Source organism: Castor canadensis, chromosome 8 (assembly GCF_047511655.1).
Source record: "Castor canadensis chromosome 8, mCasCan1.hap1v2, whole genome shotgun sequence".
In the NCBI taxonomy this organism is placed as follows: Eukaryota; Metazoa; Chordata; class Mammalia; order Rodentia; family Castoridae; genus Castor; species Castor canadensis.
The window spans coordinates 115,499,658-115,525,586 of record NC_133393.1 but is presented as its reverse complement, the minus strand read 5'-3'; the positions used below and the strand labels follow the sequence as shown (position 1 = coordinate 115,525,586).

General features: G+C 38.5%; 1 long non-coding RNA gene across 1 annotated transcript in view; it reads left to right on the top strand.

Moving 5' to 3' along the window:
* The window catches only part of LOC141425553 (uncharacterized), a 252,486-nt gene that overhangs the window by 85,268 nt on the left and 141,289 nt on the right, over positions 1-25,929 (top strand). The window contains exon 3 of the long non-coding RNA XR_012450526.1: positions 4,503-4,688. This is a non-coding gene — a long non-coding RNA (uncharacterized lncRNA). The remainder of the gene's footprint in view (positions 1-4,502; positions 4,689-25,929) is intronic.

Here is a 25,929-nt window from a genome sequence, read left to right as displayed (position 1 = left end):
CAGCAAACACCTTCAGTAAGGGTTGCTTTGCCTTTATTTTCCCTAGTGAAAAATATAAAATATGCCTTTATCTAAAAGGCAGAATTTGAACATAAAATTTAAAGCTAAAATAAATAATTACTTTTTTCCTCTATTGTGATAAATGTCATAGAAGAGGTGGGGAAGGGGGAAGGGCGGCATTAAGTGTGAGGGTTCATATTCAGTGACTATGGTGTTATTTTGGCAGTTCACTATTAATTTCTGATGTGGTTAGTGGTGCTACAGTAATTAATCACTATTCACAGATCTGTGACTTTCTAAAAGCCTTCCAAGATCTTGGGGTGGGATGGTAATAGACTAGAATGGGTATGGATATCGTGTTGGGTCTTTTTTTGGTCAGGGACAGGGTTTGGGAGGTAAGCACACTTTAATCTGTTTGCCAAATCTGACCTGACACCTGTTTTTGTAGATAAAGTTTTATTGGAAACTAGCAAGGCCCATTTGTTTACATATTGTTTGTGGCTGCATTTGTGCAAAAATGGTGAGGTTGAGTAGTTGTGACAGAGAGGCTCTGACCATCAAAAGTGAACATATTTACTATCTGGGTCTTTTTATTGGGGGGGGGATTCCTGGGAAATGAACCAGGACCTTGCACATGCTAGACAGGTGCTCTACCACTTGAGCCAGGCTCCCAGCCCTTTTGTTTTCAGTTTGTTTTTGCGATAGGGTATGGAGCTAACTTTGCAGGGTTGGCCTCAAAACAAAATCCTTCTGCCGCTGCCTCCTGAGTAGCTGGGATTACTGGTATGAACCACCACACACAGCCCACTCTCTGGGCCTTTATAGAAAAAGGTTTCCAACCTCTAGTTCAAGATAAAGCACCATTGTTGTAGCTGAAGTCATATTAGTCGGTTAGGTGAGTGTGGCAGACTGGGGAAAATTAGGCCAAAGCTAAATTTGACTTTTGAAGTGCTTCTCAATACAGCATAGTAACTAAAAATCTATGAGTTGCTGGATTGTGGTTTGTTGGTTTACATAGATAAAATCATTTATTCGTAGCGGTTTAAAACAGGTTTGCACTTGCATCACCTTATGAGGTACTTGATTCTGAGTGGGCTCCCACTACTCGGGAAAGAGAATGAATTGCCCTTGAGGCATCTAAATACCAGGAAAATGAATCTGAAAGCCTTCTAGGATGAGATGACTATTTTAGGAGGGCCTGATGGATGAAGAACTTTTATGATTTGTGAAAAAGATGAATACTAGAATGTGAGATTATTTATAATTATGCAAGAGAAGATTACTGAATAAAGGTATCATTTAAATAAGCATCCCTTTGCCTGTGTTGCCCCAGTTCTTCTAAGGGCAGGCTTTGTAGGGCACTGGTGCTTTAGTGGCTTGAACAGTTGCGTTTGCATTCTGTCTCCATCAATATTGGCTGTCTGGACTTGGACAATTTACTTAACCTCTCTGTGTTTTAGTTTCCTCATTTTTAAAATGTGGGTGATACTCTTACCTATCTCATGGGGTTCTTGTGAGGATTCTTTGAGATGAGGCAGTCAGACCCTTAACCCTGGGATAGCAGCTATTATATTTACATTTACATTCCCCTTTCAGAAGATCCGACAATCTCCACCAGAATCTTTGTTTCCTATACTTACATCTCAAAACCCCCTTAATTTTTTTTTTCCTGCCTAAATTGTCAAAGACATGGGCTCTTTGGCTGGATCCTATGAAAACACTCCTCTGATTATGGAGAGATGTGATCTCTACGGAAACAAGAGCCCGAGTGGCAGTGAGCACCCTGCAATTATTTGAGCTAGCTACTCACATCCTGGCAGTACAGTCTTTCTGGAAGAGAATCCTGTGAGTCATAGAGGGAAAGGGACCAGCTCACTGTCCTGCTGAACCGTGACCAATGGCTTGCCAATCACAAGAATGGGTCTCCGTCTTTGTTCAATACTAGTTTTTACCTGCTTTATTGTTCTTCTGACTTGAGCCTGTCTTTAGTTCTTTCATCTGGAAAAAATCTCTGACAAGAGGAGTTATTAAGCTGTTCCTTCAGTTGGCATGAGGTTAATTCCTTCAGACTTGGACTATTTTGCTGTAATTGTCTCCGTGGGAGGCAGTGCCCACTGGTACTTTTGCATCTGTGTGTCAGTATTTTCAGGTCTTCGTTGGGGCACCTTCCATTGCCTCCTTTTACTAAAGGTACAGATGTTAGAATGCAAAAGAGTTCAGCCAGGTGTTGGTGAATTAAGTCATTGCTTTTGGAAGAGGAAATTCCCTGGTAGGTTCCTGGTTGATAGCGGATTTGCCATCCATCCTTCTTTCCATTCATCCATCTGCTATGAAGTAAAATATTATTAGATTTGACTTGTGGCTTTACCTAAATTTCTCTATTAGTTATTCACTTATCCTTTTTATTTTCCACCTCTTTTTTATTATATGTTAAGTGAGAATGCTAAACACTGGTCTAATTGTCTTTTTCTCTCTGGACTCATACATTACCACACCCACCCTCTTCCCCAGCCTTCTGCACACAATAACACATATTTGGATAAATATAAATTTTTCAGTCTGTTGCAGGATTGCTATAGAATTTATATCAGAATGCATTGGGGCAAACGTTACCGCACCTGGCGTAGCACAGGTATTTCTTGGATCTCTACATTTCAAAGCCTGCTATCTATCACAGAACAAGAGGCTTTAGAAGACGTGTGGGAAGTTCCCAATTTTGTCACTTAATAGTTGTAGCAATTTGACGACATATATCATTTACTTTCCCTAAACCTCACATTTTCATCAGTAACATGAAAAATTGCCCTAGGTTCTTAAAGAGATTAAATTAAAATGTATACCAAGGTGTTTTCTAAATTGTACAAGGTGATACAAATGTAAAAGGCCACATAGATCCTTTTAACAATTTCAGTAATTTTCAATTGTGATCATAAAAAGCTAAATAATATTTCTTAGTTTTGGTTTGGCTATGCTGAATGGCCCAGGGCACTCATCTAAATGTTAATAAAACAGGAGAGCCCTTGACCTTGCTTTATAATCAAAGCAAACATAGTACACTGCCATCAAATGCTTCTAGACTTCTGCTGGGGAGAACTGGGTGTGACATCCATGCAGGTGGGAGTATGGGTCTCATTCCCCTGTGAGTGCCTGGAGGTGAGCAAGGACAGCATCAGTGTCACCGGAGAGGAGAGGCTGGCTGAGCTCCTGCCTAGCCAGAGCTCCCCTTGTTGCCTCATTTTAAAAGGGTTAGTTACTCAATTTACCCAGCTTTTTGCCCTAAGTCTCTCATCCACTGTGCAGTGTGGGGAAGGGAGGGAGGTGGGATGTCTGCTGCTGCTACTGCTCTTCCCCTTCATCCTCCAGTCCAGCAAAATTGGAGGGAGACAGTGGAAGGTAGCATGAGACATCTGTGAGAAACTTGCTTTTTCCAGGGCTTGCTTCCCTATGCACAGAGGAGACAATGCCAATGTCATTCATTAACACTGAGGAAAAAAATGAATTCATCTTTATTTCACGAATCAAATTTATTTGGCTTCATTTGCTAGCCTATGGTTTGGACTTCTGAGGTCAGGAAAGGATTTCAGAAAAGAAAGAGTGACAGAGAATGAAAGAAAAGGAATACACAGAGTATAGTATACTAAGAAGCCTACATGGCCAGGCAGGCGTGGAATCCTGGAAATAAGAAGAATCTCTGGAAGGTAGAAAAGGTACTTGATGGTATAAGCAAGGCCACACCTCCTAATTGTTAACCTCCTCCCTAAAAATTCAGATCGCTACTGTAGCATAACCTAACTTGTCCTGACTGATAGAAGCAGGAAATGATGAATTTTTTTCCTTTTCACGACTTGTTCTTTGGAAGACAAGGAATGAAGAAAGAGCCTAATTGGAATGAAAATAAATATAAAACTCAGCAAGCCATCTCTTGTTTGTGTTTAAAACCAAAGACAAAGTCTATTAAGTGATAGATTGTGTATGTTTTCAGGGTGGATGGTTTTGAGGATAAGGACCTCAATGAACATGTGTTTAGTTTGCTAGAGGTGCCATAGCAAAGTACCAAGGTCTGTGTAGCTCAAACAACAGACGTTTATTTTCTCACAATTCTGAAGGCTATAAAAGTCCAAGATCAAGGTGTTAGCTGGTTAGTTTCTTCTGAAGCCTCTCTCCTTGGCTTACAGATGGAAACTTCTCCCCATGTCTTCACACGAGTGGCTATGTGCGTGGCTGTGTCCTAATCTCCTCTTCTTATAAAGACACCAGAAATATGGATTAGGACCTATCATAATGACCTCGTTTGTCCTTGATCACCTCCTTAAACTTGCTGTCTCCAAATACAGTCACATTTGGAGCTGCTGGAGATGAGGACTTCACATATGAATTTTGGGTGGATAAAATTCAGCCCGTAGCAAGTATGAAATCATACCTACTACATAATATATGATCAAAGGATGGGTTTTAATGTCTTTGGCCCTCTAAGATATTTCTTATATGTTCTGCTCTGTCAGGAATGAATCCAAGGCTCTGGTCAGATAGTCCACAGAGACCCTGACCACCACAAGGCAACTGCAGTGTTTCAACCTTCACTTGACCTCACACTCAAAAGAACTGATGGGAGAGGCCTCTGGAGGATCTGAAGGATTGTGAACAGGGCACCCCTTTTTAATAATTGAGTGAACTGAAGCTCAGAGATGGTAAGTGGCATATCCTCAGTCACCCAGCTAATGCATGCCAGAAGTGAGAATTCTGTTTATAGATTCTGAGTTCCTGAGTTTTCTATTAGCTCAGTGCTAATACAATATACCGTAACAGAATTTGAGCTTTGAATGGATGATGTCTTGTTCTCAGAGAAGACTTGCAGAATGGGATGAGAAAAGAAGCAGGTATTCCAGGTGAGGGTAGGAATGTGAATAAAACAGTGCTAGGAAGGATTAAAGTGAAGGGAGATCCATATTTTCAGTTCCTGCCCACCTTCTAGTCTGTCCACTGGTGTATATTGCTGCTCATGTTGAGGCTGAGTTGATGGCACCTCTCTAAATAATACAGGAAATAATAAGATACCTCCAATGTGTCATTGATTTACTTACTGGCTCATTGGGAAAAACATAATGGTTATTCATCAGCTGCCTTCCAGTTGCAAAATGGTTTGCAGTAATTCTGCTTTGCCTTCTCTCTAGCAAACTAGCTCAGTATTGTTACTGCAAGTTATTCAACTCACTAAGGAAAAAAATTGAAGATATAAAGATTAAATTAGCCCAGAGCAGCTAAGAGTAGGAGCTAGGATTAAGGATTGGAAACTTCAGAGACTTCCTCTGTTTTGCCTCTGGGGCTGGCTTTTCCTACAAACAGCCTTCTGAGAAACTGAATGAGGGGATTCCATGACGAGTCTGACATTTTCTATAACCATTTATTGAAAATGCAAGTCATCAAATTAAAAGAAAGGCACGCCAGCAAAGCGGGGAGGCCCACACTTTGGGCAAGGGTTTTAGAGCAAGGGTCCTGGACTGCATTCTGTGTAACACATTTGTATTGACAACCATGAAAGTGTTCAGCGTCTTGAATGAGACAGCTGCTTGTACAGAGATGTTTTTTTATGAGCTGACAACTTAGCCAGGAACAAAGCATGTTTGTAGGAAGTAAATCGTTGCCAGTTTTAATCTAAGCTTTTCATTCAGCTGTAGCCGGACACAATTGAGTTTTGAATGTTCCGTGTGAAGTTCCTCATTTTGGATTTTGGTCAGAATGAGGCCTGGGATTTGGTTTGGCTTCACTGCTCCATTTTCAAAATGTCACCAAAATCAATGAAAACAAAAGCGATGCTGGTTGTTTTCATTTCCTGCTGATCATAACTTTTCCAGAGGACAGAGTCTGGACAAACAAAGCTGCCTCCATGAAGGATGTTTATGTTTCTGGCTCCAAGAAAGAGCTTAAAGAGAGAAGATAAACAGTTGACATGTTATGATGTGAAAATGATTAAAGTCTACATGAAGATGAGACGTGTGAGCTCTTACAGATGGGCACCTGGGCTCCAATTCACTGGAAATCTGCAGAGTGAGTGGCCCATGGTTAGGTGTCCACCCCCAGGGATTTATGTTTTTATTCTACACCATGAATGGAATTCTTTCACAAGAACCTTGTAAATAAAGGTAGTAACTGAGAAAACCCAAGTCCTGCTATGGAAAATGTTAACAAGATTGACAAAGTCAACTAAAAGAACATTTCAACTAAAGATAGATTGGTGAGCTTGGTTTGATCAGCAGTACCTTCTTCATAGAAGGTTCCTGGGCCTCAGAGTTGACTGCTGCCTGCTGTTTTTCACTGTCTCTTCCTATACATGGAGCAGGACTTTTCAAACTATCTCTGTGTTTGCATATTATCTAATTATTGTAATGCAACTCAACCCAGTACCACTCAAACCCTTAAAAACTAGAACTTCACTGTTTTTTTCACCAGTCTTTTTTAAAACTCAATTCAGACTTATAATTTTCCTTCACAGTTCTACTTTCAGGATGAATCTTTCATCTTCTTAGGGATTGCACTTAAGCTTTCAGAACAGGTAGTAACCCCAGTAACTCAGTCATTCTCTGGTCACAGGGAGGTCTAGTCTACACAGAACAAACCAAGTCTGTGATCTAACTGTCCATAATTGTACCACTTTGATAAAGGGCATAAATGTTATATTTACCTGCAGTTTCAGATTGATTTTTTTGTGACTGAATGCCACTATGCAAATGCTTCCCTAGGAAAAATATCAACCTGATTATGGTCTTTCCAGATATCTTACTTTGAAATAATTTTCTTCTGATTCTGTAGGACATATTACAAAAGGGATACCAATGCTTTTGACTTACGTGGATTTATTGCATTCACAACAGTATATCCTTTAAACTATTTGAATTCAATGATGTCCTGTAAACTGGTAGACCCTGTGATACCTATTTTGAATGTTTTTTTGATTTTTGACTGTTTATTGTATGTATGAATTTCCTGGATAAGAAATCCCTGCATAAAATAGTTAATATTTTTCATGATTTTAGTTGACTTTATTTGGTTGTTTGCTATCAACTTATTAAATCAAAAGGCCTAACTCTGTGGGTGTAGAGGATGAAAAATGGCCCCCAAAGATATCAACTTCGAATTCCAGGAACCTTTAAATGATCCCTTACATGAAAAAGGGTCTTTGCAAATGTGATTAGTGTCAAGATTTTGAGATGCAGGGATTATCCAGAAACATCTGGAAGGAACTTAAATGCAATCACTAGTGTCGTCCTAAGAGAGAGGCAGAGGGAGACTGGAACAGACAGAAGAGGAGAACCAATATGATCATAGAGGCAAAGATTGGATCATGTCATTACAAGCCAAGGAGTGTTGACAGCTACCAAAAGCTGGGAAAAATAAGAAATAATTTTTCCCCTAGAATTTCCCACGGGAGTATGTCCTTGTTGACCCTTGATTTTGGCGCAGTGGTACTATTGATACAGATGTCTGGTCTCCACAATAAAAGAGACTATATCCCTGTTGTTTCAAGTCACCAAATTTGTGGTAGTTTGTTACAGCAGCCATAGGAAACAACACAAAGGGCAAATGTACTACTGTTACATTCCATTGAAAAATAATCAGTCAAATGCAGTCATTTAAAAATGCATTGAATCATATATTAGACCACATGGAAGACAGAGAAGAAGTAATGGACATATTGCTTTCCCTCAGGGCTTTGTGGCCTAGCTAGAGAGACAAAGTCAGTATTCATAAGACAAGAGCAGGTGATAGAAGGCAGTATATCATTAAATACTGTGTTACTTTTACAGGGTTAGGAGTTGACAAGGTTCAGAGAAGAGGTCAGTGACCCGATGAGTAATATATAGGGGAGATTTCTGGGGAAAGGAGGGTTGGGGAGACTTCTCGGGCAGAGAGCAGTAAGTGGGCATTCCTGCGGAGGAGAGAAGCAGGATGTCGGTAGAAGCAGAATGAAACGTGGCAACGACCTTACTTACCTCAGTGAAAAACGTCATACAGCCCTATTAATCCCCATCACCTGGAGCCTGGCAAACACCATGTATTCTATCAATAATTGATAAATAAAAAATAGATGGTATATTTATAGGATATCAACCTTCAGGGGAAGATGGCCTATGGAGAAAAGGACATTCTTTGAGAGTAATGGAGAATTAGTTTGAGTATACAGGGTGGGATCCTTGAGAGCCTCTGAGAAAGTCAATGTTTAGAGCATGGACGTATGTGAGAGAAATTCTTCCTTTAAAGAGTTTGGAAAGACATTTGAAAAACATACCTTCCAGATATCCTTTTCTCCCTCTCTTCCTCCCTTCCTCCCTCCCTTCCTCCCTCTGTCCCTCCCTTCCTTCTTCCTTTTTTTCAGTCTTCCTGTAACTGTGTTGGAAAAATATATAAAAACTAATTTGACAGTTTATTCAACTTGAATGTACCTTGGGTTTATCTGGAGACAGGAGTGCACATGACTTCAGGATCATCCTGTGACACACATGGCATGGCCTCAAAATCTAGAGACTATCTGCACTCTCTTTTTTCTTTACCTCTCTTCATCAAGCCATCCTGGATAAGAGCTGACAGCCTTACCAGGACAATTGAATCATTTCTGGCTTTTTATTTTTGGAGGGGGTACACTGAAGACATTGACCAGCTTCCATGGGATAAGAAACTTAGGACTTTTGAATGCCAAATCTAAGTTGAAAGGAGAGGTGGAGCTGATCAGCAGCATGTCCTGTATCTGTAGTGACAATCTCATGGGCACATCAAAGCATAGGGGCTCTTGTTTTACTAATGAAACTATTTTGGCTAACATTGGGGTGTGTTTAACCTGTAGACTGTCAGCCTCCTACAGGAACTGCCTCCTTATGATGGAAGGTAACAATAGCATGTTTCATATGAAACTTCTTGTTGATCAGTTAATTCTGCACTGTATTTAACAGAGATTTCTCTCCTTGATTATAATTTATAAAAAGAGCATACTGAAATACAACAAAATAAACCATTATAATTTAAATTTACATTCACTTTCATGCAACTTCAAATCTCTTCATTTCTTCCTGTTGATCATTAGGATAATTTCCTGCAAAATATACTGAAACTAAAACAAAACAAAAACAAAACTAAGAAAGGACTCAGTTCTTCATAATCCTAAAACAAACAGACAAACAAAAGTCTTTCACTTTTATCTGTCAAATCACCTTTCTACTTTTCTCATTCTTTCACTGCCAGACTTCATGAAGACATCTCAGACTGCCAGATAATAAGCTGGAGTATGCCTGAAGCCTCTTTTGTTGGCCCATAACATTTTTTCTCTACCATTAAAAAATTAGTGGATTTTTCTGTCCCTTACATATTGGGGAACAGACAACACTGGGCCTGCATTCTCATATAACATTGGTCTCTTGCAACTGTGCTTTTGCTTCTGCCTCATGATGGGCTGTGCATTCTCCAGTTTACCACAGACCCCACCATTCCCTGTTGTCTCCAACTCTGAGACAAAGCATCTGTTAATCTTTATCATTGTCTTGCACTCTTGTTTTTCTTAGAAAAAGAAGTATTTTTTCTGCACCAATGCCTGAGTCAAATGTGGGAAGTGAAAGATAGGGCCAGAGAACTGCATGATCTTACACTCACCTGTTTTATGCCTGCACATTATCTGTCTGGTCTTTTCCATCTGAGTTTGCAATCCCTGGCCTGTATTATATATTATTAGTGTTCACCAGTCTTCAACAGCTTGATGTTTTCCTTTTCATTCACCATCACCTCCCTTAATGGTTACTTCCTATTTAATGGATCAAATAACCTTTCATCAGTTCTCTTTCTCAAAGCCATTTCTGCCCACTTTTCTCCTTTAATTTCCCTTCATCTTAAAAACATGCCTTTCTTCTTGACTTCATTGACACCATCTGGCATTTTCTGAGTCTCCTTACTTTGTTTCTCAGTGTTATGTGTAAGGCCCCTCTATGTTTATATACTTGGTCTTGGCAGTTTTCTTCAGTCATGGTTTTGATGATTTCCTCTATGTGCATGACTCATAATTCTGATTTTCCTCCTTGACCTCCCTCCAGAGTCCTCATTATTTCATTGGCTCTTTACACCACTGACCTTGCGGGTGCTCAGGAACATGACAATACTTTTTATCTGACCAGTCTCCATGTTTGTTCTTTCTTTTCTCTCCTATGGGTACTGATCTACCCAGGCCCCTGACACCTTATTTTTTTTCTGTTCTGTTGGTCTTGTTGTTTCAATATATCTCTCTTCCAACCTATTATACATGCTGGTTGCTGCTAGGTTAATCTACTCTAAAAATTATTCGTTAATTCATTTATTAGTTCATTCAGTAGGCACTTAATACCTGTTAAATATATCATTTATTCCTCCTATTAAGTTGCTTTTAATTGCCAACAGAGCCAAGGTCAGAGTCCCTGTCCTGGCTTTGAAGTCTTTGCTATCAAGCCCCAGACTATCTTTTGGTCTCATCTTCCATCATTCACAGGTATAAATCTTTATTCCTTGAATTAGTTTCAGCTGTACCATACCTGTGATCCCAGCACTTGGGAGGCTGAGGGCTAGAGGATTGCATTTTTGAGGCCAGCTTGGGATACATAGTGAGGCCTTGTCTCAAAAAAAAAAAAGTGTCCACAACAGTTTGAACATGAAGCCCTAGAGTTGGCTTGGATTGAATCTCATCTCTACCATGTGCTGGCTGTGTGACGTTGGACAAGTTATTTATCTTCTAAGGGTCAGTTTATCTGCTTATCCCATAGGGTTATTTGAAGATGAAAAAAAAATCCATGTCATATAATGCTTGGTGCAGAGTTAGAGCTCTTTATATTCAATAATATTATCCAGTCAACCCATGCTTTGGCCTACATTCTCAATATTTCTTTGTTCTGGAATGATTGCCTCTGTCTGATCTTTTATGTGTATCAATCTTATTCATTAAAGTTAGGTCAGATTGTAAGACCTCTGTGAAGCCTTCTCTGACCCTACTGGATAGAAATTCTGTCTTCTTGCATCCTTAGTATAAATATCAACACTTTCTAATCTGTAAGACTGTATTTAAATACAAGTCTCATCTAACCTACAACACAGTAAGCCCTTTGATTCCTGGGATCATAGCCATGTCTTTTTCACCAATGTCACCCAGGGTACCTTTACAATGTAGATGCTCAATAACTATTTGTCACATTTCTAAACATTCACCAAAGTGGTATTTCCTCATAGTTTTAAATTTTTATCCACTTAAGAGTAAGGAAATATCAGTCATTTGATTTCAGAAGTGCAGCGTATTTGTCAGTAATGTTTTCCCTTTATTCCTGTGCTCTACCAACACAGGTATCTTTTGAGGAACTGATATATCTCTTGATTTATTTAGAATTTTATACTCCACCTTCCTTCAAAAGGTTCTGAAAAAAAGCATACAAAATTAAACCCAATGTGAAATGGGTCAATTATGGCTAAAAAGAGAACAGAGACCGTCTCAAAGAAGCAGGGAGCAGATGTTACCAGGCACCTGGGATGAGCTAATTACTATACTTGGGAACTGAATTTGGCTCTGTGTTTCTTGGCAGCTAGAGCTGAAAGGAAACACATTGGGTTATTCATTCAGCAAACATTTGTTGAATATTTTTGATAAATGGGGCACTGTGCTAACACTAGGGATTCTAAAGTGAGTCAGCCTAGGTCCATGGCTTCAAACATACCACTGAGCCATGAGCTAAGATGGGAGGTAGGTACAGAGGTGATGCAGGGAAAGGCCACCAACTGTGTAAGGGAGAGAGGTGGAGAAAACTCACACTTTCACCAAATTGCTCAGTGGGGTTGGTACCTTCCTGGGATAAGGAACAGCATGTACAGAAAGACCATAAGCGAGAGAGTGCCGAAAGATGAGGTGGGAGAAGTTGATAGGAGCTAGAATAAGCTGGGCTTCAAACACCATGCAAAGAAGTTTAGATGTTATTCTCTTGGCTAGTGTTTCCCATCATGGCTGTGTACAGGAACCATTGAGAGCTTACTGAGTAAGAATCTCTGGGGGTGAAGCCTAGGAACCTGTGTTTTTACAGTGCATCTTTTTTGAGACAGGGTCTTGCTATGCAACCCAGGCTGACCTTAACTCATGATCCCTCTGTCTCAGCTTCCTAAACACTGGAATTGCAGACATGTGCTACCACACCAGGCTTACTCATTGATTTTTAACAAATAATTCTTTGTTATACTATAGACATCATATAGTACAAAATAGAACTCTTGAACATATTCTTCCTATCTAACTGAAATGTGATCTCATATGGTATTTGTCTTTTTTGTGCTTGCCTTATTTCATTTAATATAATTATCTCCAGGCTCCTCTGTGTTGCTCCAAGTGATAAGATTTTCTTCTTTTTATGACTGAATAGAGTTTCATTATATATATACATATTTTTTTTCCATATATTTTATCCATCCATCTGTTGATGGATACTTATCCATATTTTGACTAGTATGGGTAATGCTGCAGTAAACATGAGAGTGCAAGTATCTATGTCATACTGACTTCATTTCCTTTGGACATATAATTGGTAGTGGGATGGTGGTTCTTTTTTTGACAGTATTAGGGTTTGAACTCCACCAGTGGCTCCACCACTCCACCAGCTCTGACAGTTTTTCTATTTTTAATGTTCTGAAGAACCTCTATACTGCTTTCCATAATGGCTGTATTAAGTTACATTCAGCAGTGTGCAAGTGTTCCCTTTCCTCACCAGCACTTGTTATCTTTCTATAAGACTCCTTCTTGATGTTCTCTGTTGTTACAATTCTGTCTATCACCAATATTTGACCTCACTCACCCTGTTTTTCTACTTTTCTCATGTATATTTAAAGTGCACTCAACTTTTATGTTGCATTAGGTACTATTTATGAACCTTCCCTCCTTCTGGAATTCTTTATGAAGAGAATGAGTTCTTTAAAAATAACTCAATGGTGGGGGTAAATCTAACTAAGATATATTGTAAGCACGTAAGTAAATATCACAATGTATCCCCCTTAATAACTATTATATGCTAATAATAAAAACAATTTAAAAAAAGAAACTTAAGGTCATCCAAGGGAAAGAAAGCAAATTAATGGAACCCTTTCTGGTATTTTCCAGGGGCCATGGCAGAAAGACTTCTGATTTATTTGGCTTCGGTATCTCTAAGCACTGGAAAGAGAGGATTGGAGATAAAACAGGAGGATCATTTTCTGTTCAGAGCTTATCACAGAAAAGTGATGCATAGTTAATGAACTTTTGTGATAACCTTATTCCTACAATCTACTGGGGCCATATGTGCCCTGCAGTGACAGATGGTCCCAATCTGCTGTTGCCTGATAATGGGTTGTTTAGAGGCTTGGGGTGATTGTGTGACAAGTTTGGGCTGGACCAGCTGTTTCCCATGTAACGAAGACTTGGTCTGGCCAAATGAATTCAGGCAAGTAGACTTTAAAAGACATGCCTCCACTACATGGATGCATCCACAATTTCTCGACAGGAAAATTAATATATTTCTTCAAAACACTGATACCATCTCCTCCTTCGTCCCCACCAGGATCACTGGTCTAGGGGTTAGGGAACCTGAATTTTAATTTTCTACTGTTGCTGGCTAGCTATGTAATCACAGATATATCACATAAAATTTTTGAGCTCTTATTTTCTAAAATGTGTCTCAATGAGGTCATCTTTGAGGTTCTCTAGTATTTTGCTCTTTTGGAATCATTAAACCCAAATTGTGAACCAGAAAATATTCTGTAAAAGTGATTAGTATTCATAAACTTACTAAGTGTTGTGTTCTGTGCTGAGCCCATACTCATATATTAATTTAACAATCACAGGGGTCCCAAGTGGCCGTTATCATTATTATTCACCATTTTAAAAATGGAGAAACGAATTCACAGAGAATCATGGAACTTTCCTAAAGTGAAGCAGCTGGGACAAGACAAAGCTGGGATGTGAGTGGCCCGTGTGCTTGATTATCATTGCATGGTCTCCCTGTGTGAATTGGCAATAAAAAGCCAAGATGTAAACAAACCAGTTGACGATGTGGCACTTCTGTTTCCTTCTCCCCCCATGGTATTGTCATATTTCTATATTTGTAATAACTTGGGGCACAGTCCTAATCCATTTTAGGACCTCATTGCCTCTACTTTGCCTCCCCTAGGGCTCCAGGTAAGTGCTGGTGAACCAGCCTACTGAGGTCGCCATGTTGCTTATTTGGAAAAGCCCCATTATTATGCAACCAGAGGCAGTGGAATGAGATGGGCTTGGTATGGGAGAATGCCCTTTTCTGGAAAAAAGCAAAGGATTCACAGTAAGCTGTTAATATATCTGTGGGGCTTAAATCACATCCAGATTTGTCATCTTAAGTCCACTTTATTTAGTTCACATTTCTGAGACCTCTCATTATGTGGTCTTGTGTTTCCTGGTCATATGAATTGTGAGACAGTGATCCCTTTCTGTGAAGAATGACCTCATTCTCCTCATGGAAAAATTACTTTGGCATTTGAGCAAATGAGAACTAAATTGAAACCCAAGCCTTTTCTCTGATTGTGGTAACCTTCTCCACCCAGCAGCTCTGTAGGGTTTTGCTATGGATGCTGAGTTTTATTTTTTCTCTAGGTTGAAGTTTAGTTTAAGATACAATATAAATATTATTTAAATGAGCCCCTCCTTGCCAAGCACAGGATAAAAAACTTGGTCATGCTGTAAAAAAAGACTAGGTATTTGGTTGACCTTGGAGTTTTTGGACAGGCTTTTTATTGCCAGCTAAATTTTCAACTGGGATTGAATCTTAAGAGGCTTTTTTTTTTTTTTTTAAATAAAAGAGAGCTTGTGGGCATTTTCAAATGCTGCATTGTTGAGTTCAGGAAAGAAGAGGGTATTATGGCTCCCATATGATGCTGCCAGCCTCTTTGTGTATTTGCTGATAATTTTACTTTGATCCCTTGTTCTCCCACCTGGCATTGCTGGGTTAGCCCCTCCTGCCTGGGCATGAGGCAGATAGAAGTCTCCTTAGGGACCTGTAGGGAGGAGGGACATGCCAGTGTTATAAGAAGCCTGCTTGGAGCCCCAGGGTGAGCAGGTGATATCCAAAGACCATTTGAATTAGGAAAGAGAAAATTGAGTCTACAAGGTGAGGCTGATCCCTTCATTTAATGAAGTTTGAGTAAAGCTAGACTAGAGTAACATATATTAAGTTGACATTTTAAATTTAGAAAATGGTTTTCTGTGGACATCAGCTCACGCAGGCAGCTGTGTAAATTAGTGAAGTATATCATTGCTGGTGTCTCCCATCCACAGTTCTCAGCGTTCCTGTGATTACAGTATAGATCAGTTAGATCAACAGAGCTGGCCAGATCAATAAAATTGCTGTGCCACATGAACTGGCTGTGGAATATTCAGTTCGATTTGTTTCATGCTCCCTGCTCTTCCATCAGTGTTTCTAGGCCTCATCACTCGTTACATTTTGGGTCAGGAGAGGCTTTGTTGTGGGGGAGCAGCCCTGTGCATTGCACATGGCTGTTTAGCAGCACCCCTGGCCTCTACCCACTGGTAGCATTGCCATTATGATGACCAAAAAATGCCTCCGTATCTTGCCAAATGCTCTCTAGGAAGCAAAATTGCCCTCCTTGCTACTCAAGCACTACTGCATCAGATTCCCAATGAGGATTAAAAGTGTATGTGAGTTTGTTTGTATGTATGTATGTGTACATATCCATGTGTGTATACATATTGCTGTGGTCTGAATGTGTCCTCCCTAAGTTCATATGTTGAAACCTAACCACCAATGTGATGGTATTAAGAGGTGGGCTTTGGGCATTAGGAAGGTGATTTGGGAAAGATTCACTATCATCTCATGTAGGGAGTTAGAGCCCTTATATAAGAGGTCTGTAGCTGCTCATTTGCTCCTCCGCCATGTGAGCACACAGAGAGAAGGTATCATTTATGAACCAGGAAATGGTCTCTCATCAGGCACGAAATCTGCTGGCACCTTGATCTTAGTCTTCCAGAACAGTGAGGAGTAAATTTCTATTACTTGTAAACTACCCAGTTTATGGATTTTGTTATAGCACAATGAACTAATTGTCCTAATGAACTAAGACACATATTCTTCATTTTTTTCAAGACATGAAACTAATAGTAATCTCATATACATAATGAGCTTTGCATAAATAGAATAGTAAGTCTGTAGATTTTTATTTAATAAAATTACCTCCCTTCCACTTGAAAAGCTGCTTGATTCATGTCAAAGAATGATATGATGCCAGGAATGATCTATGGCAGATTATAATTGGAGCTGAAGAGAGGCTGTTAAACCAGACCTGCAAGGCTTTCTTCTACTGAGTGAGGTAATTCATGCAGTGAAAGCTGAGAAAACACCGTAAACACTTGGTTCTAACAAGGCCTTCCTATGGCACTTAGCAGAATTGTTGCTGAATCTTCAGAAGATCTAGGGATAAATTCAGAGGACTGATTCATTTTATTTTTTCTTCCAGGAAAATCCGTATTTGTTTTGAATTAGTGGGGGAAGTGAGGAAAGCAAAATGAGCCCCCAGGATTGCTTAAGGGACAAGTGAAGGCGGGGATGTTTATAGTTGGGAGTATGTCATCAAAATCATAGAGCCATAAAATGTGCGAAGACTTTAGAAATCAGGTCACCTGTGTCCCCACACTCTACTGCAACAGATCATACATCGGGGTATGGAGGCTGGATATTGATAATCTAGTGGCTAGCTATCCTCCTCTTACTTAGCAAAATTTGTCACTGTTGGTCATCTCCCCAGTTGGCAACAGTCTTGTCTAGGCTTCCTTATCATCACTCTCCACCATAATGACCTTTCCATTTGCCTCTTTTGTTGCATCCTCTCTATAAGGCTTCATATAATGGAGTTTTCTAGAGTTTTGTTTCTTTTCTTTATTCCCTCCTTAGCTGGATTCACCAGCTCACAATAACTCTCAAATGTATATTTTCAGGCCAGAATTTTTTCTTAAGCCAGAAGCATATATTCAATTATCTTATTTACATCTCTTGGATGTCTAATAAGCGTTCATATTTAATGTGGCCAAAGTGGGTTGATTCTGTGCATCTCACTAGTGTTCATCTCTCATGGCAGCCATTGATCCCCCTGATTACCCTGCTCACCTGCAGGCAATTCTATTCAGGCCATTTTCTGGTCCAGTGCTCCAATGGCTTTCTGTTATGCCAAGAATAAAATCTAGATCCTTCTACATTGCCCTCAAATCTTAGGCTCCCTCTTTGGCCTTTCCTCTCTGTACTCCCACTCATTCCTGCTTCTCCCGTCAATCCTTGCTTTCTCTCTGCTTCTTGAATAGACACATCAAGCTCATACTAACTTGGGGACAATGTGCAGTTTCCTTCTATCTGCCATGATCTTCCCTAGAATGTCACATTGCTGCCTCCTCTTTTTTTTTTTTTTTGTTTATTCATATGTGCATACAGTGTTTGGGTCATTTCTCCCCCTACTCCCTGCCCCCTCCCTTTCCCCCATCCCCTCCGTCTCCCCCATCTCCTCACTTCCAGGCAGAAACTGTTATGCCCTTATCTCTAATTTTGTTGAAGAGAGAGTATAAACATTAATACAAAGGACAAAGCATTTTTGCTAGTTGTAAGGATAGCTATACAGGGAGATTCCTTGCATTGCTTCCATGTACATATGTGTTACATTCTAAGTTGATTCTTCTCGAACTGACCTTTTCTCTAGTTCCTGATCCCTTTCTCCTATTGGCCTCTGTCGCTTTAAAGTTTCTGCATTAGTTCCTTTGCATTGAGGACATCAAATATTATCATGTTTTTTGGGTTTCTTACCTATCCTCATACCTCATTGCTGCCTCCTCTTAACACTCAGATCATACTTAAGGCCTCCTGCTGTCATAACATCTAATTTGTCTTTCTCAGGGTGCTTATCAGTATCATAGGATATCTTATTTGCTTACCTACTTTGTGTCTATATCTTTATCAAAGAGTGGAAACTCCAGAGAGGTTCTGTTTTCTCAGTTCCTAGCAAATAGTAGGTGTTTAATAAATATACATGCATTGCCTAGCAGACATTTCCAAAACATTGAGACTCAGCCACATTCTGACCTCAGGTTTGGCTAGCTAAAGGGAAGTAGCCAAAGGGCAGTTGATTGGTTCAGAAAAAGTTCATTCACATATCTCATGGGTGTAGACAGGGAAACAGTTGGTTTGAACTCTTAGATGACCTTTAAGGAACTTGCCTTTGACCTTTGAGGGAAGGCTCCATATCCAAATTGGACTGATATTTTGAATAGAGTTTTAGGCATCTGTGTATCTTGTTCTAAAATTTCTCTTCTAATTGTTTCCCATTTGTGTAAATATAAGAGTAAATAAATTCTCATTAGTCTAGATTTCCACAACAGATCTTCCCATCCCTTCCTATTTTGAAGCCAAAATTGTTCTATTTACCTCTTATCATATTTCCATTCTAGAGAAAGGCAGCTTTGGGGAAGAACACTTCTGGGTGCTCTTGGCCTCCTCACTCAGGCTCATTGGAGAGACCCACACTGATCAATGAGCTTTATTAATGAACATGCTCAACTAAGCTTCTGCATGTCTGTCTGTCTGATTGTCCCTTTCTCAATCTCATCCTTCTGCCTATTAAATGGTACATTCTCATTGCTCCCTGCTCCAAGGCAAGCTGTCTGCCTTGAGCAGTGTCTGTGATTGGGGATAAGGCTGCGTGGTGGGGTAGCATGAAGGAAACTCCCTGAGGCTATAGAGCTGGGATCCACACTCAATGTCACATCTGTCAGTAGTAGAACACCATGATCTCCATCAGGTCAGTTCTGTTTGTTCTGAGCTTAAGCCAGGCCGAGTGCTGTTATTTATGTCCTCTTTTAAGTACCAAGTAAAGGACTGACTTAGTCTCATAAACTAAATTCCAAATAGGATTTTTCTTTTTTTTTTTTTTTTGGTGGGTCTGGGATTTGTACTCAGGGTTTTGTGCTTGCAAAGGAGGAGCTATACTGCTTGAGTCACACCTCTACTCCATTTTGCTCTAATTATTTTGGAGATGGGGTCTTGTGAACTATTTGCATGGGGTAGCCTGGAACTTCCCAATCTCAGCCTCCCAAGTAGCTAGGATTACAAGCATGAGCCACTGGTACCTGGCTGATTATAAGGGTTTTTTTGTTTGTTTTATTAGCATACATTAATAGCATAAGGGGATTTCATTATGAAAATTCCATAGATGCTTATAGTGTACTTTGAACAAACTCACCCCTTTTCTTGATTTTTTTTTTTTTGAGATGGGGTCTTGCTATTAGTCCAGTTGAACTAGGACTCTCTATATAGCCCAGACTAGTCTCAAGCTCAATCTGCTGAGTATTGGGATTATAGGCATATGCTATCATGCCCTGCCTGCCAGTAGGTTTTATAATAACAGATGAATCCTGACAGGCAAAATAAGTTCAAACTGACAGATAATTTGTACAAGGACAACTGATATCTCATGAAGGTAGCAGAGGGTTGGTGAAAAGATCATAGTTTTATAGCCAATAAGATATGGCACCAATTCTCAGTCGAACCTAGGAATAGCTTTGGGTAAGTGCAGTCACATACATGAAGTGCTTCCGTAGTGTCTGGCACACAGTGGGTTTTTATTAGAAGGTCATTTCCATCAACCTTCCCCATGCCATAAGTCTCTCAGTTTGCCAGAGAGGTAAGTCCCTCCTTTTGTCCACCTATTGTAGACATTAACATTTGTATTATTATTTCCACATATGAAATGAATTCACATAAACAGTTTGATTTTGCTTAATTACTAAGTGAAATGTGAGCTAGGTGTATGGGTAAGTGGTCCTATCTCAGATGAGCAAAGGTATCTCAGATGGTTGCTTGATTTGCCCAAGGCGAGTAGATCCAGGTCTCAAAGTCAAGTTGTACTCTTAAATCCAGCATTCTCCCACCAAACCTTGTAGCCCTGTGTCATTCTATTTGAGGAGCATGTGGCATTTATTGACTATTCCAACACCTTGGGGAACTGAAAGAGCGCAGTATCCTGTATAAAATTCAAAGTCAGTGTTGTGACAACTTTTGGATAATTTCTCCCACATTATTTAAATTTCTCTTCCCTACTATGTCCTGTTCTTATAATGTTTTCTCTTTCTAAAAGTTTAGTATCTCCATTCATTAATTCATTTACTTATTCATCCACAAATATTTCTTGAGTCTGTATGAGGCATATCAAGCAGCATAATAGGTGACAAGGATACAAAAACCCAAGATAAGACTTCTTCCCTTTCAATATTGCTGTAGAGACAGATGTGTAGACAAATAATCATAATATAGTTTGGAGGTTTCTGGATGGCAGGAAGGTATCAGTGCAGGGGCGCTGTAAGGCAGGAGTGTTGACTGAGGAAGCGGGAAGGAGTGAGGTCACAGGGATAGGCTTCTGAGAGGATGCTTGCTCCAGGCTCTGACAGGGGAGGATGAACTGGTTAGTCCCTTTGAGCCCTGTCTCTCATCTGTAAATAGTGATAACTTTGGTAACACCTTAGGTGGTTGTTAATGTATAAAGAGCTCAGATTCCTGCCTGGCAGGCGGTGACCCTTCAATAAATGGTGGCTGCTATTCTTGTCACAATTTCATTCAGCAAAAAGCCATTTCATTTTGTAAGTCAGACTTTATTTAGGACAATAGGATCAAAGTAATAATCTCAAATTCTTTACACATGGGTTGCCGAGGTGAGTTTAAAAGGACACACACATTTTAGCCCAAGTTCTAGCTAACACTAAGGACAATAATCCTTAACATTTATTTACAAAAGCTTGAAATAAAGATGTTCCCTGACCTCTTCCTTTTTCTCTTCTTTCTTTTTATGTGTTTGTGGCTGGGGATGTTAGAGGCTTTCTAACTTCCTATCCAGAAACTCTGCTGCTTTGCCCAGAGTGCTTCTGGTATATCAGGATGACTGCTTTTTCTAATCCTTGGGATCTGGCTGACTTTACTAAATTCTCCTTCACTATGGACAGTTACATGTTTAACTGTAATGGGAGAAGACTTGGAAGTCACAGGGAATGCTAACTCAGGAGGGTCATTGTATAAGTGGTTCATATTTAAAAACCAGCTTGATCCACAGACTGAATGACTTTTTAGGGCAGCTCACCACTAAAAACCACCATAGGCCTTTACAAATTGAAGCTGCCTGCAAGTCATATTTATATTTGTATCATTCCATTTCTTTCCTCTGTTCTGTTAACTCAGTGGAGCAGATGTATGACATTGGAGCATGTGCAGAGGCTTCAGAAGACATTACAGGAACTTGAGCTGATTCCATGTTGCTTAGGAGCTAAGGAGGGAGGAAATGACGAAAGCAAGCAAGACTCCTGAGAAAAATGAAGACTAGGGCTGCTTTGTTGTATCTTTTCTGCAAATAGGGATTCAGATAAGTCAGTGGCCTAAAATGAATTGGGCCCAGTGTTTTATCTTGCTTCCTCTTTGATAACAAGTCACATCTCCAAAGCTCAGCCTAGAGAGCATGGGTCAACTGGAATTTAGAAAATCCAGAGTGAGTTGGTGTGCCAACTATAGCACATTTCTCCTCTTGAAGGAGAAAATGCTGGGCTGCCAGTAGCAATAGTGTTTAATACTAGTGGGACCAAAAGATAGAACACATGAGGAACAGACTCAAAACTCTGTGACCTAATTATGCATTATATTATATTGTTTAACCCTCTGTCTGGCTTCTAATTTGAATATAGCTCTCTATTTCCTGGGCTTATTCAGTGATACTTTTGACTTGAAATGTGAAAAAAGTTGATGTTCATATGTGACTGTGGGTGTAAAATATAAACTTGCCCTAAGCAATTATATTTTTCCAATCACTACACATTCTATTGATGATAGATACTTTTATTGTAATATACATTTTATTATTACATACTTAATTTTCAATTTATTTAACAAAACCAAAATCACCCCAGAGGCAATCAATAAAAAATGATTTGCAAAGGAATTAGGCATTTTGGCAGTTATTGTATAAAATGTCAGTTTACGCAATAGAACTAGGAAAATACCTGTCTTCCATTGTGTCATGGACCATATTGTATTGTTTACACTGTCCATCAGTGAACTTGTAAAACATATGACATAATTAGATGTGAGGTTTAATGACATGTTTATTATTATTATTATTATTATTATTACTGTCAATAACATTAGGAAATTCACTCACATTCCAAAGAATAACCATTATCTTTGTGTATTCAAAGATATTTTACTTGTGCTTCAAAGATGCTGAAACTAAATTATACAAATGTCTAAAGGCAATGAAACTAGATAGAGATCAGCATAAATATTTTATAAATTTGGGAAGAGATGTATCTTTTATTAGAATAAAATATTTGAATTTGAAATAGATTTGTTTTAGAACTTAGTTTATTTTTGCACATTGAAAAATTGGCATATAAATTCATTGCTTAATGGCAGTAGAAAGACTATTTCATTTCAAACACTTCCAGGTAGCAGAGTCAAGAAAGTGCAGACAAAAATATTCACTTATATGTAAAATAGGTACATTTGGGGAAGCAAAATAAGATTGCTATTGAAAAGTACAATTTCAGCTCTGAAGTTTGACTGGGTTTGATTCAAGTTCAGTACTACCACTTATTTTTCGAAATTTAGTTATTTAACTTCTATAAGCTTCAGTACCTTTTTCTGTAATGAAGGAAATAATAAAACCTTCTCATGTAGTTGTTAGAAGAATAACTAAGATATTTAACAGACCATTTAATAATAATGAGTCTGTTATGGATGATGGCTCTTGTTGATATTACTTGGATGGGAGGGCTAAGTGTTCTGGGTGTGTTAAGCTCTCATTGACCAGGAATTTTAAGTGTATTAAAGAAGAGCAAAACGTCATGATCAAGTCAAAGTTTGCTAAATGTTCTGAAGAAAGATTTTATTTGTTTATTTTTACTAAGAAACAATTTTCTCTGCTTGTAATGTCTGTGGAATTCTTTAGAGCCAGGATTATAATGAAAAGACTCTATGCACAATCCATGTAGGTCATGTTATAATGCAGGATGAGCTGTCATACTTTTCTGTACTTCTGTTTATAGGAACAACTAAAATTAAGGGGTGAGGGTTTAGGGAGGTTAATTCTATTTGTATGTTTCCCAGGCTTTAAAGTGGTGTTTGGTGCTTAAAGAAAAGAATCCGAGGCAGGGTGAGCTGAGCAATTGTAAAGCTTTCACAAACACAGAAATCATGATAAGGATGGGCTTCTGCAATTATTGATTCCACATCCACTTGTTCAACCAACCATGGATCAAAAATACTTGAAAAAATTGCTTCTGTACCAAACATATTCTGACTTCTTTTCTTGTCATTATTTTCTAAACAATGCACTATAGACTATTTATGTAGCATTTACATTGTATTAGCCATTGTAAATAATCTAGAGGTCATTTAAATAGAAGTAGGCTCATAGATCATATGCAAATACTGTGCCATTTTATCTGAGGGACTTGAGCATTCACAGATGTTGGTATGTGGACATCAAGTGACAATCAAGTGCAGATGCTTACAGAAAATGTGTGACATCAGTCCAGTTGGTATAAGAAAGGAAAAATGGCAGTAGCAGTAAATAAAGCATATGATAGATAGAACAAAAAATGTATTTTAATGGTGTAATTTTTTTTAACTGAGTGTTGTGGTGCATGTTGTAATTGCACTCAGGAGGAGAAGGCAGGAGGATCATGAGTTTGAGGCCAGCCTGGGGTAAATAGTAAGATCATGTCTTGAAAAACTGAGAGAAAAAATGTGTAATTGTCTTTAATATTTAGAATCAACTCTCCATTCTGCAGACTTCTTTTCACTATCTTTTATCAGCATACATTAATAGTACAAGGGGTTTTGTTATGATAATTCGTATATGAATATAGTGTACTCTGAACAAGTACACCCCCTCATTTCCTTAATAGAAGGAAATAGTGTTTGGTAGGTTTCATTATGCTCTCTTTCCCCCTCCCCCTCCTGCTGATCTCCCTAGGAAGTCCCCTTTTATACTCAAGTCCTACCATCATCACCATCATCATCATTTTAGGTTTCGACTCCACATATGAGTGAAAAGATATTTGGTTTTTTGAGCTTGACTTATCTTGCTTAACCTATCTTTTTGGTAAACATTTGCGTTATTTTCAGGTTTTGGCTTTTATGAATAAAACTTTTGTTTTTGATGTGCAATACTTTGTACAGACATATACTTACTTTTGTCTGGATAAGTACCTAGGAGTACAATAGCTGGGTCATAGAGTAGATAAATTGAACTTATTAAAAAACTCCCAAAATATTGTGTATATTGGTTGCATCACTTTATATTTTCATCAGCAGTATATGACAATTCTAATTAGTACATGTTCTTACTTACACATATATGATCAGTCCTTTTATTTTAGTCATTTAGTACATGTACAGTAATATTTCATTGTGGTTTTAATTTTTGTTTCCTTAATTACTAACCATGTTGAACATATTTTCATGGCTTATTTGCCATCTATATATCTTGTTTTTGGAGAACTTCCTCTTCAAATATTTTCCCTATCTTGTGTTGAGTTTTTATCTTCTTATTGAGTTTTGAGAGTTACTAATATATTCTGGATAAAAATCTTTTATCAGGTGATTTGCAAATATTTTCTCTAGTCAGTCTGTGACTTGTCTTTTTACTTTCTTAGCTGTATCTTTTGAAAATACATTTCAAATTTTGATGAAGTACACTTTATCAATTTGTTCTTTTAGGATTATACATTTGTTGTGGTATCTAAAAATTCTTTTCCAATTCTAAGTTAAGAAGGTTTTCTTCAGTGCTTTCTTCTACAAGTTTTGTAGTTTGAGATTTTATGTTTTTATCTATGATCCAAATTGAATCAATTTTTGAAAACAATTTGCTGTATGGATCAAAGTTCATCTGTGTATATTGATATCCAGTTGTTTCAGCACCATTTGTTGAAAAGATTGTTTTTTATCACTTGTCTTTGTGCCTTCTTTGAAACTCAGTTGTCCACAGGTGCAGTGCTTATATCTGGACTTCTGCTCTGTTGATCTATGTATTATCTTTTAAAAAAATTATTAGCATAAGTTAATTACTATATGCCTATTTTTATGCCAAGACTGTACTATTTTGATAACTGTAACCTTAAAAGAAGTTTTGGAATCCAACATTATTCTATTTTAAAGTTGCTTTGGCTATTCTAGGTCCTTTGCTTAGAGTTTTAGAGTCAGTTTGCCAACTTCTACAGAAAAGTGTGCTGTAAGTGTAGACTGGGATGGCTTTGAATCTGTAGATCAATTAGATCTAAGTTTTTCAGATGGAACAGGGACTGTCTGGAGGTGTTGGTACCAGTGGGAGGGGGGAGGATGTGGGGAAAGGGTGTAGGAGGGTAAATGTGGTGCAAATACTGTGTACACATGTGTATAAATGGAAAAATGAGACCTGTTGAAACTATTCCAGGAATAGGGGGGAGGAGGAGGTAAAGATTGATGGAGGAGGTGAATTCAAGTATGATATGTTTGATATTTTGTAAGAACTTTTGTAAAGCCCCAGCATAACAGTAAAAAAATTCAAGTTTTTGATTCATTAGTGTCCATTAACTTAGGTCTTTAAAAATGTCTCAACAATATCCTGTAGTTTCTGTGTATAGGCCTTTTATAGATTCTGTCAGTTTTGTCCTAAACATTTTTAGCTTTTGGTGCTATCATAAATGTCATTGTTTTTAGGTTTTATTTATGATTGTTCATTGTTAGTACTGTACCTAGAAATACACTTAGCTTTTTTGTATTAAACTCAACTCTTGTATCCTTGATAAAATCACTTATTTTTCCCTAATATTTTGGCAGATTCCATCAGATTTTCCACACAAATGATCATTTTTAT